Source organism: Trachemys scripta, chromosome 18 (assembly GCF_013100865.1).
Source record: "Trachemys scripta elegans isolate TJP31775 chromosome 18, CAS_Tse_1.0, whole genome shotgun sequence".
NCBI lineage: Eukaryota > Metazoa > Chordata > Testudines > Emydidae > Trachemys > Trachemys scripta.
This window is the reverse complement of record NC_048315.1, coordinates 23,613,655-23,627,351: the sequence shown is the minus strand read 5'-3', so window position 1 is coordinate 23,627,351 and position 13,697 is coordinate 23,613,655. Positions and strand designations below refer to the sequence as shown.

General features: G+C 44.8%; 1 protein-coding gene across 2 annotated transcripts in view; it reads right to left on the bottom strand.

Moving 5' to 3' along the window:
* The window catches only part of RNF43 (ring finger protein 43), a 118,743-nt gene that overhangs the window by 2,292 nt on the left and 102,754 nt on the right, over positions 1 to 13,697 (bottom strand). The window lies entirely within an intron of this gene.

Genomic DNA, 13,697 nt, shown 5'->3' with positions numbered 1-13,697 from the left:
AGACTAACAGAAGTATTGGGAGCATAAGCTTTCGTGGGTAAGAACCTCACTTCTTCAGATGCAAGACTTGCATCTGAAGAAGTGAGGTTCTTACCCACGAAAGCTTATGCTCCCAATACTTCTGTTAGTCTTAAAGGTGCCACAGGACCCTCTGTTGGTTCGCTCAGAACTTTCTGAAACCACTTACCCTGGATGTGACACTTTCCGGGCTTTGTGCCAGCACCAAAGGGGTTTCGGTTGTTGGTGTTTTAGGGAGGCTGAGTTTGTTTTAATTTGGAGTAAAATACATTGAGCCATTTTTGAATTATTAGTGATTGACAATAACAATTATTTGTATACCCAGAGTGCCCCTGACCACACCCTCCATGCCTTGGGCTGTACAGCAGAGTAAACTTGACTGCAGTACAAGGAGTATACAAGTTCTTTGTGTGTGGATGCAAGCGGGTGTGTTGTGTGTCAAGAATGTACTGGGGGAAAGCTACATGGAAAGTTGTGTAATTGTTTCTGAGTTGACAATGAAGTCAAGCCCCTGCAGAGGCAGAGTTTGAGTATGAACTCCAGGCTTGGGTGCTCTGCTGAGGTAGTGGTAGGGCCTGACAAGTGCCCATTTCTCTCTGAATTATCCAGGCACTGCATGGTTTACATAGACATGTTTCTGCCTACAGTCTGCTCACAGACTATTTGCCAGGACTATTGCTTCAAATATTCACTATCTCTGCTGTGTGACTAGGCACATAAATCACATGGGATTGTTTCTCCCCCATCACTGAGTGACTTGCAAATCATAGAATCATAAAGAAGATTAGGATTGGAAGGGACCTCAGGAGGTCATCTAGTCCAACCCCCTGCTCAAAGCAGGACCAATCCCCAACTAAATCATCCCAGACAGGGCTTTGTCAAGCCGGGCCTTAAAAACCTCTAAGGATGGAGATTCCACCACCTCCCTAGGTAACCCATTCCAGTGCTTCAGCATCCTCCTAGTGAAATAGTTTTTCCTAATATCCAACCTAGACCATCCCACAAGGTGCTCTCATAATGGATACACAAGTATGTCCAGAACAAGTGCACATCTGTCCGAGTCTTTACAACGTTCTCCTTGCCCCACATTTATTGAGAATGAAAGGAAACAGTTACTTGTCCTAATATTTGTGGAAGGTAAATACAAAAGGTTGTGAAACCTGTCACAGCAAATTCAGTGTCTGCAAATACTTCACTGCTTTGGAAATGGGACCAGACAAAATACAGGCAGAAAATAAGCAAAGAAATTTAGCGTGAAAAAAGCAGCTACTAGATTTGGGAAAATTAATCCCAAACAGTTGCAATGCAAAAGGAGTGCTCTGTCTCTGCATATATGTACATAAATAGATAATAGATGAGGTGCCAGTAGGTAGTGCTTAAAAATAGGCAGCAGTGTTCCTGAGTTTTGCAGGACCAATAAAACCTGTTGTTAAGCACTGCAGATTGTTTCTTGTATGCAATATTTAAATGCAGCTCGCAATGTGGAGTCAGAGATTTTACTTATCAAATTCTACTTTGTTGCTGACCAGAGGCCCTGAGTCACTTTGGCATTCCATGCCCATCTGCAATGCCAGTGCATGGGTCTGTCTGTGAAGCAAGCATTCTACGGCCTCGTGGACAAACGCTGAAGCAGCTGCAAGGCTAACATTCTCCCGTGTCCCATTAGTGTCGCCCCAGGACAGAGAAGTGTCCACACACAGTCCAGCTTCACAAACTAGACCAGGAAATAACTGAAACACCATAGGTGCTTCTGCTTTGGTCAGAATCAAGTGACAAGCTGCGGCTGTTGGAAGCGATGGACGATGTAATGATCTACAAGGTAGCAGACAGTTCCAGCATGTAATAAAGGAGCAAATAATCAATATGGGGATTTTTGTAAAGGTCTTGGATTCCTTCCCAGAGAATATCACTTGGAAATCAGCCCTAAAATGAAACTGCTACATGCACCACACAGAGTAGCAGTTCCTATGAAGGAAGAACTTAAAAACCAGCTTGACAACTTTGTGGAGTCTAAAAGAAAGTTAAATGATTGACAGATTGGACAGCAGTCCAGTAGCTATTAAAACACTAGACAAACTCTGGTATTCACCCCATACCCCTCAGTGAAGCTCCAAAACTCTCCCATTGTACTTTCTCAGCCACTGGAGGGATCCTGCCCAGCCTCACAATGGAGCTGTTCTAGTCAGACACCACAGATGGCTTCTGGCAGGTGAAACGTGTGACAAACATCTGGACTCCTTTAGGCAGATATAGACGGCTGGGAAGGCCATTTGGCATTTCCCTGTCTCCAGAAGAGCACCAGGGATGTCACCATGAAGTGCTAGAGGGACTCAGGGAGTTCATGTAATTGCAAATGGCATACAAGGGCTTGTCTACACAGCCCCACAGTGTGGACTATGGGGGTGTGAATTGCAGTGCACACCAAAATGTTGTGCTGTAACTGCCCCCATGTAGACCCTGCTAGCATGAACTAAAACGTACCTTGTTTGCATTACCGTCGTCCTGTTTCAAGCAGGACTGTTTTGGCTGTAGAGGATTGATTGTAGAGACACCCTCGCAGCGGCTAATGCTGAGCACGATCATGTCCTGATTGCGCTGTTCAGCAGAGAATTTCTAGTGAGCCTGAAACTGACTAATAAAAAGCAAGTCTGTGCCTTCTACCTGTGCCATATACCAGACACCTTTGAACAGCAGAGAGCTGAAAACGAGACTGGAGACACCTCAGGCAGTTTGGGAAATGGCCATCCAGACTGTCCAGATCAGAAGGAAGAGGTGGTGCTCTTTAGTATTCGGGAATATTGGAGATACTTAGAAGAAAGAGAATCGACTTGCTGGGCAGTAACTGAAGTTCTTCGAGCTGTGTTGTTCACATATGTATTCCCCTCAAGATGTGTATGCATCCATGTGCTCTCGATTGGAGATTTTTGCTAGTTGTGTCTGTTGGTCTATGCAGGTGCCCTGAACACCCTCATGCCCCGTACCGAGGGCATAAAGGGTGGAGCTGGACCAACTGCCATTTCAGTCCCCTCTCTACTGCAGACCTGGAAGGTGTAATAGGACGTTGAAGCAGAAGGGAAGGAGGGAGGGTCATGGACTAGACATATGAAACAACACATCCCAAAGAACTCCAGTTACTGTTCAGGTAAGTAACTTCCCTTTCTTCTCAAGTGATTGTCCCTATGTATATTCCACTCATGATGACTCCCAAGCAATGATCTGAATAAGAAGGTGGGAGCTTGGAGTCTTAACCAAACAGAGACCTTTACTGAAAGTCTAGATGCCTCTGTCACAGCACAGTGTCTAGGTATGTGTGGATCCCCAGGTGGTAGCTTTACAAATGTCTGCAATGGGGACATTTTATAAGGAAGCATCTAAAGCTGCCAGAACTCTCATGGAATGGGCCCTATTATTTGGTCATTATAATTTGACTACCTTGTAGCACAAATTGATACATTATAAAGCTCATTTTGTCAGCCTCTCTGTTGATATGGGGTTTCCCTTCATCCTTTCAGCACAGAAAACAAACAGTCTTGGAGAAGACCAAAAGGGTCTGGTCCTCTGAAAATAAAATGCTAAGGGCCTTTTAATGTCTTAAGTGTGTAACTTGGCTTCACCACGGTTAGTATGGGGGGTCTGAAAAAAATATGGGCACATGGATGACCTGATTTAGATGCAACTTAGACACGGTTTTTGGAATGAACTTTGGATATGGTCTCTGCAATACCTGATCTGGACAAAAAATGCACACTGGGGGTCCGCCATCTGAGCACCTAGTTCACCTACCTCATTGCAGATGTTATTGCGATGAGGAAGGATGTTTTCACGGATAAGTGCTGTAAATAGCATGTAGTCAAAGGTTTAAAACAGGGACCCCTAAGGCCTGCTAAGACTCCATTTAAACCCCAGGGGTTCCCGCATGGAGGAAATACTCTCACTTTTAAAAATCTGGTAGTGGTAGGATGGGAAAACACAGTGTATTCCTCTACAGCTGGTTGGTGGCACTAACAGCAGCTTGTGCATTCAGCATCACATTACAGTCACAGCTATCCATTCACCAGGAGTACAGAACAGACTGGCAGATAGATCTGAGCAAGAATGCCTTGACAGACCATGAACGGGAAATAAGACCTGAAATAACTGATTGAGACACCTGTGTTCTTCAGGAACAGCATATACTCCAAGATCAAAGGAATTTTGGCATCCAAAGGCATTAGGTGATGTTCACACCAAACGACAAATATTCTCCACTTTGAATTACTAAGTCTTTTTAGTGAAGACTTTCCCACTATTGATTAGTATGTTATGTAGTTCAGAAGAACATTCACTTTTTCTACTTCTGACATCTATCCAAAGCCCATGCAGTTTCATGGAGGGTGTGTAAGTTGGGATGTTGGATTAGATAGTTGTTCTAAGATACTAAGTCTGGGTTTAATGGTAGAAGTATTGGTGGCAACTCGAATGACATATGAGTTGTGGGAAGCAATACTGTCTTGGTCATACTGGAACTATCAAGATAATCTTTGCTGCATCCTGCCTGACTTTCTGGAGCTCAAAGGAACTGGTGGGAATATATGTATCTGAGCATCTGAACATGAGATGAGCAGTGCAGCCCCTAGGGACCCCACACTGAGTCCCCATATGGACTAGAAAGTTGGACATTTCTTGCCCTCGTGCATTGCAAACAAGTCAATTGAGGAGAGATCTCACCTCTTGAAGATGAACTGAATCATTGAATACTTTATTTCCCGTTCATGGTCTGTCAAGGAATTCTCGCTCAGATCTATCTGCCAGTCTGTTCTGTACTCCTGGTGAATGGATAGCTGTGACTGTAATGTGATGCTGAATACACAAGTTCCAGTGTTGCACTGCTTCTCTGCACAGGGCTGACAAATCCCCTCCCTGCCTGTTTACACAGACCATGGAAGTTGTATTGCCTATCATGATCTGAATGGAACAACCCCACATGAATGGTAAGAACTCCTTGAAGGTGTTTTGGATTGTTCTGAGCTCCACAGTATTTATGTGGAGTTGAGACTCTTGAGGCATTTGCCTGCACTAAATGATGTTCCAGGTGGGCTCCCTAACCCAAAGAGCAGCATCTATAACTATCATCTCCATTGAAAGGAGCAGGAAGCGAGGGACTCCTGTACCTATGCTGAGGGGGGGCTTTCTACCAACTGAGTCAGAGTAGAATCTTCTGTGGGATTGTTAGGAACCTAGCCAATTTGTGTTGGTTTGGAATGTAGACTGACTTCAACCAGTTCTGCATACATTTTAGGTGAAGTCTGGCATGCAATGCTACAAAGATGCTAGAGGCCATGTGTCCTAACAAGGTGAAACAAATGCTTGATGTTGTCTGAGGCACCTTCTGCAACTGTGCGATCAGACTTGTCATCATCTGGAAACTGGGCTGAGCTAAATAGTCCATCAGGGCTCTGCTAAATTCTGCCCATTGGGATGGTACTAAGGGCAGCCTTTTCTGCGTTTACCTTTAGGCTCAGGGTACTGAAGAGATTAAGAATGGTCTGGATGTAATTCTGCATATCCTGATGAGACCTCGCCTTGATGAGCCTGTGATCCAAATATGGGTGTACTGAGAATGGATGAGGAAGGTAGGTGGAGTGTAAAACTGGATCACATAACCAAACATTAGGATTCCTCTGACCCATTCCTCTGATGTTATGAGGTTCCCAGAATGATGATATGTAAAGAGAAGGTTTCCAATGGGTGTTAGAGCAAAAGATTAATAGGTTCCAAGGCCAGAAGGGATCATTGTGATCATCTAGTCTGACTTTCTGTATGGCACGGGCTAGAGAACTTACCCAAAATGATTCCTAGAGCCAATCTTTGAGAAAAACATCTAATCCTAATTTAAAAATGGTCAGTGACAGAGAATCCACCAGGACACTTGGTAAATTGTTCCAGTGGTTAATTACCTTCACTGTCAAAAAATTATATTTTATTTCCAATCTGAATTTGTTTATCTTCAACATCCAGCCATTGGATTATATTATGCCTTTCTCTTCTAGAAGAGCCTGTTATTAAATATTTATTCCCCATGTAGATACTTATAGATTGTAATCAAGTCAACCCTTAACCTTCCTTTGTTAAGCTAAATAGATGGAGCATTTTGAGTTTATTGATATAAGGCATGTTGTCAAATCCTTTAATCTTCTTGTGGCTCTTCTCTGAACCCTCTCAAATTTATCAACATCCTTCTTGAATTGTGGGCACCAGAAGGGGATACAGTATTCCAGCAGTGGTCGTACCAGTGCCAAATACAGATGTAAAATAACCTCTCTACTCCTACTCAGGATTCCCATTTATGCATCCCAGGGTCACATTAGCTCTTTTAGCCACAGCATCCCACTGTAAGCTCATGTTCAGCTGACTACCACAATCCCCAAATCTCCTTCAGAGTCACTGTTTCCCAGGATAGAGCCCCCCCCATCATGTAAATGGCCTACGTTCTTTGTTCCTAGATGTATACATTCATATTTAGCCATATTAAAACGCATATTGTTTGCTTGTGCCCAGGTTATCAAGCTTTCCAGATCACTCCGTATCAGTGACCTGTCCTCTTCATCGTTTACAATGCCCCCAATTTTTGTGTTACTGGCAAACTTTATCAGAGTCATTAGCAAACTTTATCAATTTATGTTTTCTTCCAGGTCATTGATTAAAATGTTAAATAATGTGGGGTCAAGAACCGATCTCTGCAGGACCCCTCCCTGGAGGCATGCTTGCTTGCTGGTTCACTGTTCGCTGTTCTTTTGAGACTTCTCAGTTAGCCAGTTTTTAATCCATTTAATGTTTGCCAATTATCTGGACCTACTGATTTAAAAATATCTAACTTTGGTAGCTTCTGTGTAACATCCTCCAGAGCTACTAGTGGAATGGAGAGTGTTATCAGCATCATATAATGCGACTATATCATCTGCTTTTTCTCCAAATACAAAACAGAAACATTTATTGAACATTTCAGACTCTTCTGCCTTATTATTGACAATCCTGCCATTTCCATTGAGTAATGGACCAATACCATTGTCAGGATTCTTTTTGTTCCTAAAATATTTAAACAACTCTTTTTAACTCTGCTGCTCATAGATTGATTTCTTCCCCTACTTCCCTTATTAATTTTCTACACTTCCCAACTTCTGATTTATATTAATTATTATCAACATGTGTGTGTGTGTGTGTAATTTGTTTCCCCTCTGTGACGGAGCAGGGAGTGGGGCGGATTGACCTGGGGATGTTGCAGAGTTTTACCGGGACTGTCTGCATTGGGGATGGGAGAGCAGGGGGTGACTTCACTTGAGGGATGATACCTGAGCCTGTAACCTGAGCCGGGAAACTGGACAAAGGCTGGAAGAAGAGCCGGGGAACGGCTGGGTGAGACTGTTGGAGGGGGTTTCAGTTTGGAGCGGTCTGGGGAAACAGAGGGAACCCCAAGGCTGGGGTCTAAGTTCCCTGCCCCCCACGCTCCCCAGAGGGACCTGACTGAGGGGTCCTGGTTGTACCTACAAGCTCTGTTTGGGACTGTGTTCCTGTCGTCTAATAAACCTTCCATTTTACTGGCTGGAGGGTGCAGAGCCCTGACTCCCTCCCACTCTGTGACACACTCTAAACTAGATCGGGTTTTATAACCAGCACAGCCTTCTTCCTCAGTTGCGGAAGTGTGGCTTTGTGAGCATCTAAGAAGGTGTTCTTAAATTATTCCCAATTATCATTCACAGTTTTCTGATTAAATTCTTCCTCCCAGCTGAGTTGGCTCATAATTCTTTTCAGCTTTGTGAAACTAGCCCTATTCAAGCATCAAGTATCTATACTTACTAGTCTGGACTTTATTCTGTTTGCACATTATAAATGTGATCAAGTCATGATCACTTGTACCTAAGCTACCATTAATTTTAAGTTCTGTGATCAGTTCCTCTTTATTTGTTATGACAAGGTCTGATAAAGAATTCCCCCATGTTGTCTGCAACACTTTTTGAGTAAAGAAATTGTCATCTGTAATCTTTAGAAATTCCAACAATTTTGCTATTACTTTTTGAGTCTTTGGCTAGCTGTTCTTCAAATTCGTTTTTGGCCTTCCTAATTATATTTTTACACTTCATTTGCCAGAGTTGATGCTCCTTTCTATTTTCCTCACTAGGATTTAACTTCCACTTTTTAAAGTATGCCTTTTTGCATCTCACTGCTTCTTTTACGTTGTTGTTTAGCCATGGTGGCACTTTTTTGGTTCTTTTACAATGTTTTTTAATTTGGGGTATACATTTAAGATGAGCTTCTATTATTGTGTCTTTAAAAAGTTTCCACGTAGCTTTCAGGGATTTCACTTTTTGCGCTGTACCTTTTAATTTCTGTTTAACTAAATTCCTCATTTTTGTGTAGTCCCCCTTTCTGAAATTAAATGCTACAGTGTTGGGCCGCTGTGGTGTTTTCTCTGCCAGAGGGATGTTAAATTTAATTATATTATGGTCACTATTACCAAGCGGTCCAGCTACACCTCTATCTTGATATAACAAGAATTTGGATATAACGCGGTAAAGCAGTGCTCTGGGGGGGGAGGGGGAAGAGAGGCTGCGCACTCCGGCGGATCAAAGCAAGTTCGATATAACGTGGTTTCACCTATAATGTGGTAAGATTTTTTGGCTCCCAAGGACAGCGTTATATCGGGGTAGAGGTGTATATTCACCTCTTGGACCAGATCGTGTGCTGCACTTAGGACTAAATCAAGAATTGCCTCTCCTCTTGTGGGTTCCAGGCCTAGCTTCTCCAAGAAGCAGTTTTTTAAGGTGTCAAGAAATCATGGTATCATGGATCTCAATGTGTCAGATGGGTATTTGCACAACTTACTGCAAAATGTGAATATACCACATCCTCCACATCGCAGCATACATGGTAGAAGGACAAGGACGATTCTGCTGACACAGCCATTGTTCCTATGAGCAACTAGGGAGCAGTTGCATCAAGGGATGGCCCAGGTGCTTCAGTGTAACCACTCACTATGGCAACGGCAGGATTCCTGTGTTGATCTTAACAGTGCTCCAGTAGCTGTCCCACAATGCTCCTGTCCCCACAAGAGTGGTCACTATAGTCACAATTTTGCACTTGGCTGCCCAGGGACCACAAATACCAGAACCCCACCTTCCCCCTTTAAAAACCTCAGCATGTTTCAAAATGCCTTTTTCTGGTTGCCTGCCTTGGAAAGCACACCTACTAGCCCACGTTTGAAAGCATCTCACCATGCCAGCTCAGCCCAGACAGAGCTATACATAGACATGCTCCTGCCTACAAGTCCTGGATCTCCTTGGCCTGTGGGGAGAAGAGGCTGTGTAAGCCGTTAAGGAACAGCCAAAGGAATATAGACATCTGTATGCACATTGCACAGGGGATGCCAGACTTGGCACCAAAGGAATGAGCAGCAGTGCCAGATGAAAGCCAAGAAACTTCAGCAGGCATATCAGAAAGCAAGGAAGGGCAACAACAAATCTGGGGCCACTCTGCAGACTTGCTGCTTCTACAATGAACAGTATGCCATACTTGGCGAGGACCCTACCAGCACTCTGAATGTGATTGTGGACGCATTGTTAGAACTGGGCGCAGAAAAACCTTCAATGCCCAGTGAGAAGGAGGGGGCACAGAGGGGGATGCAAACCATACTGCCAGCAAGGAGCTGTTCAAAACTCCGCCGAAATCAAGCCAATCCCACCAGGCAAGAACAGAGGAGCCAGGTGAGGAAGAGAAAGGGAACTCAGCTGAGTGTATGAAGTGCGCAACCCTGCATATCGATGGCAGTAGAACGGACTCAGTCCAGGTGACGCTGTTTCATATCCAGGGTGAACCCATGATCTTCCCCAAGGACGGGCAAGCATACCAACATCTTGGCACACCCATGGGTTTCCGCGTCCAGCAGACACCTGAGGATACCATTGCGGAGATGCTACAAGATGTGGCCAGGATCGACTCCTCCCTACTGGCACCATGGCAGAAGATCAATGCCTTGAACACCTTCCTGATCACCTGTATCTCATTCGTCCTGAGGGGATCAGCCGTGCCGAAGGTACCTCTGAACAAGGCAGACAACACCATCAGGCAGCTAGTGAAGAAGTGGATGTTTCTTCCCAGAGAGCCAGCAATAAACTGGTGTACATCTCACACAGGCAGGGTGGTGCCAGTGTCCCGCAAATGGGTGATCTGTGCGACACTGCAGTGATCATTTACACCTTCTGCCTTCTGATGTGCCCGGACGCCATGGTGAGGAACATTGCAGAAAGTGCCATGCAGGATGTTATCAAGAAGCAAATTGCCAGGACTCCCTCCAACCAAGATGTCGCCATCGCCACCTACCTTAGCAGCTCCCTGGAAGGTGAAATTGGAAGAGACGGGGAGACTTTGCTTCACTCTGGACTCGTGCCCACAACGCTACACGACGACTGGAAAAGCATATCGGCTGCCGCTGGACATGGTGCGAGGAATGCCAGGAGCTGGGAGTCCTGGTGCCACAGATGAAGAACACGGACCACACAATCGTCACTCCAAGAGCCAGAACCATGCTAGAGAGGACCCTGAAGGATGCCATCCACTGTCAGTATGTGGAAAAACTGAAGTGGAATCCGGTTCAGGGCAAGGTGTTCGAGATGACGTGCAAGTGGGATGCCAACAACCACTTCCTCCCCGGGGGCAGCTTCACCCGCTTTGCCGACTGGAGGTTCATCCACAGGGCCTGGCTCAACTGTGTTCCGCTGAACGGAACTGTCCGCCATGGGAATCGGGACAAGCGATGCAGGAAGTACGGCTACGCCAATGAGACACTACCCCACGTCCTGTGTAGCTGCAAGCCCCATTCCAGAGCCTGGCAGCTGCAACACAATGCCATCCACAATCACCTGGCCAGAGCCATCTTGCCACCCATGGGGAAGGTTGCTGTGAACTCCACCACCCCGGAATGGTCAGCCAACTGCAACCGGACATCGTCATCACCAACAAGGACCGGAAGAAGATCATCATGGTAGATGTCACAGTGCCCTTCGAGAACAGCACCCCGGCCTTCCATGATGCCCGAGCTTGAAAGATGGAGAAATACGCCCTTCTGGCAGACACCTTGAGAGCTATGAGTTACCAGGTTCAGACACACATGCTGATCATCAGAGTCTTGGGCACATTGGACCCCAGTAACGAGCGAGTGTTGAGAGAATGCGTATCGGTCAATGCTATGTTTGGCTGATGCGGCAACTCATGGTGTCAGACAGCATCAGGTGGTCGAGGGACATCTACATAGAACACATCACCAGACACTGGCAATACCAGGAGGGATGAGCTGGAGTGCCGATGAGAAGCACAGTAAGGAAAGTAACTGAAATACTTCCTTGATAGATTGTATTTTCTAAATGGACAATCTACCCTAAATTCTCAATTACTGAGGGACAATCTTCACTCATTGATATATTTTGCTTCCCACAACCACATCTCTGTACAACTTTTCATGAGTGATGGACCCGAATACTTGGATGCTAATATCTAAACTGTATTGTTAAATGTATTCACCTAAATCTGGGTTATTGCTGATTATGTACTATATGTATCTTATGACTTTTAAAAACAAACTTTGTTTTTGTGGATAATCTAAGCACTATACCCAGATGTACAGATACTCTTTTCTCAACCTGTGTATTATATAATTTTAACATTAACTTCAATAAAAATTTAAAATCTGTTCCTCACAGGCATCTTTGTTTCCCTATTCATTGTCCAAAACCTCCCCTCCCTTTGTCCCTATTTTAAAGTGGTGCCCACCCCATCCACATGTTTAGAGAGCAAAGAGAGACTTTGGATTCCTCACTTTACTTTTAAAACCAGCACTGGGAATCCAATTCAGGTTAATGCTTTGCAATTAATATCTAGTTCATAGAATCATCAACTTGCCACTTTAATCAACTAGTGCATGTTAGGCAATAAATTCAAATAGATTAGTGCAGCAGGCCAAATTCCACAGTCCACACAGATCAGGGTCCTGCTCGGTTAGTGCTAGAAGAAAGGTGGTGTTCACTTTGGCTGTCTGGGCTAACAGGGGGCCACAATTCTTCTCATGCTCAGTACTTTGTTTGAACAGGGAATTGTCCCTTTTATCCATTCGAATAACCTCAGTGAAACTTTCATGGAGATACTCTGCAATCCTCTCTGGAAGGTTTCTATGGATGGCAGTCTTGTTTCTTCCCCGGGATAGGAGACATCCCCATGCCACTCTGCGATAAATTCAGCTGGCAACAGAGCAATAAACAGTATAGTGGTATATGGGCCAGTGCAGCCTTGGGACGCCAGTAGCAGCTGTATTCTCTGGGCTTTTGTCCTCCTCAGGAGCAAGAGATATCAACTGAAACCACCCTGCACGTTCCATATTCTCATACCCCAGGAACATCCAGCATCTAAACCTCCCAAGCAACAGTCTGTCCAAAGACCCGCTCCAATCCATGGCAACTCCATGGCATTGCTCTGTATAGCCCCAAGCGTAACAGGTGGCAGCACGGAGTGAATCCATACCCCCAGCACTCCAGGCAAGGCGGAACTAGGAGAACCATGACTATACCGACACTGACCTGTGACAACTGCAGGATCAGCCAACAAGAACAGTGCAGTACATGTGTTTACCATGAAAGAAACATTTGAAAATGTTTTTAATATGTAAATATGTATGTTTATTATTTTACTAAGCTTTTATAACTATGGGTCACCCACTTCCAGAACTGCTTCAGTGTTTCTAACTTGTTTCTTTGCACTTTAGCTTCATTTTCTGTTTATTTGCACACAATAAAGTTTTATTTTCTGAAACTCAGAGTCCAGTTTACACCAAGCAGACATGCTACATTACCGAATTCACAACGGGAGTCAAGATCCCACCCATATTTAAGGTCTATACACACGAAGGCACAACATTTCCCAAAAGCATCACACAACATTTCTATGGCTGACTGTTATAAAGTTCTTTTAAGGCCTCCCTCAACCTTATGGCTCCATAGTTGGTTTTTCTACTAGTCTGGCTGTTCAAATTCAGCAAACAGCTGGTCCACCTCATGCCGCCCTGCCAGTAGCCTTTCCCCCGTTACCTCATGATCGTATTATATAATGCACAGCGCACTGCAACAATCATAGGAATGTTCGCCTTGCTGAGATCCAATCTAGGCATTAAACATCACCAGCGAGTTTGGAGTCTCCCAAATGCATATCCAATGGTCATCCTGCACCTGCTCAGCCAGGAGTCGAATCTTTCCTTGGTTCTGTGGAGCTGGCAAGTGTATAGTTTCATGAGTCAGGGGGAGCAAGGGATATGCTTGGTCCTCCAGAATCACTGTGGGTATTTCAATATTGCTAATGTGAATGAATCAGTTGAGGAAGAATGTCCCTGCTTGCAAGTTTCTGAACAGTCCTGGGGAGGGATAGCTTAGTGGTTTGAGCATTGGCCTCCTAAACCCAGGGTTGTGAGTTCAATCCTTGAGGGGGCCATTTAGGGATCTGGGGCAAAAATCTGTCTGGGGATTCGTCCTGCTTTGAGCAGAGGGTTGGACTAGATGACCTCCTGAGGTCCCTTCCAACCCTGATATTCTATGATTCTTCAAGTGTCAGGCACCTTCCCTGACTAGCCCACATGGACATCAGTGAAGCATTCCTGGTGATCCACT